Source organism: Polistes fuscatus, unplaced genomic scaffold, assembly GCF_010416935.1.
Source record: "Polistes fuscatus isolate 324 unplaced genomic scaffold, CU_Pfus_HIC Scaffold20, whole genome shotgun sequence".
NCBI lineage: Eukaryota > Metazoa > Arthropoda > Insecta > Hymenoptera > Vespidae > Polistes > Polistes fuscatus.
Genome location: NW_025113097.1, coordinates 1512011 through 1516069, shown reverse-complemented (window position 1 = coordinate 1516069; position 4059 = coordinate 1512011).

Below are 4059 nucleotides of genomic sequence, written 5' to 3'. Positions count from 1 at the left end.
TCAAAATTACAGTTTTAAAACATTTAGAATTTTTTAGTTTTCGAGTTATTTAGGTTATGGTACAAATTACATCTTTTTATTTAAACTACTATGTTTATTAATCTTATATTTAGCATCATGTTGTTAGGCACTTATAGATCCTAAAATTGCTATTTTAAAACATTTTAAAATTATTTAGTTTTTGAGAAATTATAGTTTTATGTCAGATTCCTTATTATTTAAAAAGCATGATATATTTAAATATTTAAGTCCTGCATTAAGCTTGAGGGCATTTTGAAGGCTTTAAGTGACTGTTATAAACATTTAGGAATCTGTATTTCTCTAGGTTATAGTGTTTTGTGTACTGCCTTTCTTTTTTTAGAAACTCTAATATTTTAAATACTTAAGCTTATATCAGGTTTTAAAGCTTTTCAAGAGCTTTAAAATAACTGAATAATACATTTAAGAATCTGTTAGTTCTCGAGTATTAGAGTTTTTGTGTAAATCTGCCTTCTTGTTTTAGATACTCGAAAATATTTTAAATACTAAAGTTTCTTATAAGGTTTAGATATTTTAAGAGCTTCAAAATAAGTTTTAAAACATTTAAGAATTTTTTAGTTTTCGATTATATAGGTTATGTGTACAAATTACATCTTTTTATTAGACTCTTTATGTATATTTAATACTTATATTAAGCATCATTTGTTGAGCACTTATAGATCTTTAAATGGCTATTTAAAACATTTTAAATTAGTTAGTCTTTAAGAGATTATAGTTTTATGTGCAGAATCTTTCTTTTTTTTAAAAGTCCTTATAATTTTAAATAATTAGACTTGCATTAAGCTTTAGGGCATTTTGAAGGCTTTAAAATAAATGATTTTAGACATTTAGAATCTGTTAGTTTTTGAGTTATTAGAGTTTTTGTGGTCATTTGCCTTCCTGTGTTTAAAAACTCTAAATATTTAAAATACTTAAGTTTTCTATCGGTTTTAGAGCTTTTCAATGCTAAAATGACTGTATTAATACATTTTAGAATCTGTTAGTTTTCGAGTTATTAGAGTTTTTGTGTAACATCTGCCTTTCTTGTTTTTAGACACTCTAAATATTTTAAATACCTAAGTTTTTTATAAGGATTTAGAGCATTGTAAAACTTCAAAATTACAGTTTAAAACATTTTAGAATTTTTTAGTTTTCGAGTATTATAGGTTATGTGTCAAATTACATCTTTTATTTAAACTACTTATGTTTATTTAATACTTCTATTTACATCATGTTGTTAGGCACTTAGAACCTTAATTGCTATTTTAAAACATTTAAAATTATTTCGTTTTTGAGAAATTAGTTTTATGTGCAGATTCCTTATTTATTTCAAAAGCCTGATATATTTCAATATTTAAGTCTTGCATGAAGCTTTAGGGCATTGAGGCTTTTTAAATGACTGTTATAAAACATTAGGAATCTGTTTTTTTTCGAGTATTTGTTTTTTGTGTACATCTGCGCTTCCTTGTTTTAGAAACTCTAAATATTTAAAATACCTAAGTTTTTATCAGGTTTTAAGAGCTTTCAGTAGCTATAAAATGACTGTATAAATACATTTTAGAATCTGTTAGTTTCGAGTTATTAGAGTTTTTGTGTACATTTGCCTTCCTTGTGTTTAAAAACTCTAAATATTTTAAATACTTAAGCTTAATATCAGGTTTTAAAGCTTTTCAAGAGCTTTAAAATAACTGAATTAATACATTTAAGAATCTGTTGGTTCTCGAGTTATTAGCGTTTTTGTGTAATCTGCCCTTCTTGTTTTTAGATACTCGAAATATTTTAAATACTAAAGTTTCTTAAGGTTTTAGATCATTTTAAGAGCTTCAAAATAACTGTTTTAAAACATTTTAGAATTTTTTAGTTTTCGAGTTATTATAGGTTATGTGTACAAATTACATCTTTTTATTTAGACTCTTTATGTATATTTAATACTTATATTTAGCATCATGTTGTTGGGCACTTATAGATCTTTTAAATGGCTATTTCAAACATTTTAAAATTAGTTAGTCTTTAAGAGATTATAGTTTTATGTGCAGAATCTTTCTTTTTTTTTAAAAGTCCTTATAAATTTTAAATAATTAAGACTTGCATTAAGCTTTAAGGCATTTTGAAGGCTTTAAACTAAATGATTTAGACATTTTAGAATCTGTTAGTTTTTGAGTTATTAGAGTTTTTGTGTACATTTGCCTTCCTTGTTTTTAGAAACTCTAATATTTTAAATACCTAGTTTTTTTATAAGGTTTTAGAGCATTGTAAGAGCTTCAAATTACAGTTTTAAAACATTTTAGAATTTTTTAGTTTTCGAGTTATTATAGGTTATGTGTACAAATTACATCTTTTTATTTAGACTATTTATGTATATTTAATACTTATATTTAGCATCATGTTGTTGGGCACTTATAGATCTTTTAAATGGCTATTTTAAAATATTTTAAAATTAGTTAGTCTTTAGGAGATTATAGTTTTATGTGCAAAATCTTTCTTTTTTTTAAAGGCCTTATAAATTTTAAATAATTAAGTCTTGCATTAAGCTTTAGGGCATTTTGAAGGCTTTAAAATAAATTATTTAGACGTTTTAGAATCTGTTAGTTTTCGAGTTATTAGAGTTTATGTTTACATCTGCCTTCCTTGTTTTTAGACACTTTAAATATTTTAATACTTGCGTTTTTTTAGGTTTTTAGAGCATTTAAAGAGCTTTAAAATGACTGTTTTAAAACATTTTAGAATTTTTTAGTTTTCGAGTTTTATAGGTTATGTTTACAATTACATCTTTTTATTTAGACTCTTTATGTATATTTACACTTATATTTAGCATCATGTTGTTGGGCACTTATAGATCTTTTAAATGGCTATTCAAAACATTTTAAATTAGTTAGTCTTTAGAGATTATAGTTTTATGTGCAGAATCTTTCTTTTTTTTTAAAAGTCCTTATAAATTTTAAATAATTAAGACTTGCATTAAGCTTTAGGGCATTTGAAGGCTTTAAAATAAATGATTTAGACATTTAGAATTGTTAGTTTTTTGAGTTATTAGAGTTTTTTGTGTACATTTGCCTTCCTTGTTTTAGAAAAATCTAAATATTTAAAATACCTAAGTTTTTTATCAGGTTTAAGAGCTTTTCAGTAGCTATAAAATGACTGTATTAATACATTTAGAATCTGTTATTTTTCGAGTTATTAGAGTTTTTGTGTAAATCTGCCTTTCTTGTTTTAGACACTCTAAAAATTTAAATACCAAAGTTTTTTATAAGGTTTTAGAGCATTGTAAGAGCTTCAAATTACAGTTTTAAAAAATTTTAGAATTTTTTAGTTTTCGAGTTATTATAGGTTATGTGTACAAACATCTTTTATTTAGACTATTTATGTATATTTAATACTTATATTAGCATCCTGTTGTTGGGCACTTATAGATCTTTTAAATGGCTATTTTAAAATATTTTTAAAATTAGTTAGTCTTTAGGAGATTATGTTTTGTGCAAAATCTTTCTTTTTTTTTAAAGGCCTTATAAATTTTAAATAAGTCTTGCATTAAGCTTTAGGGCATTTGACGGCTTTAAAAAATAATGATTTAGACGTTTTAGAATCTGTTAGTTTTCGAGTTATTAGAGTTTCTGTTTACATCTGCCTTCCTTGTTTTAGACACTTTAAATATTTTAAATACTTGAGTTTTTTAGGTTTTAAAGCATTTAAAGCTTTAAATGACTGTTTTAAAACATTTTAGAATTTTTTAGTTTTCGAGTTATTATAGGTTATGTTTACAAATTACATCTTTTTATTAGACTCTTTATGTATATTTAATACTTATATTTAGCATCATGTTTTTGGGCACTATAGATCTTTAAATGGCTATTTCAAAACATTTTAAATTAGTTAGTCTTTAAGATTATAGTTTTATGTGCAGAATCTTTCTTTTTTTTAAAAGTCCTTATAAATTTTAAATATTAAGACTTGCATTAAGCTTTAGGGCATTTTGAAGGCCTTTAAAATAATGATTTAGACATTTTAGAATCTGTTAGTTTTGAGTTATTAGAGTTTTTGTGT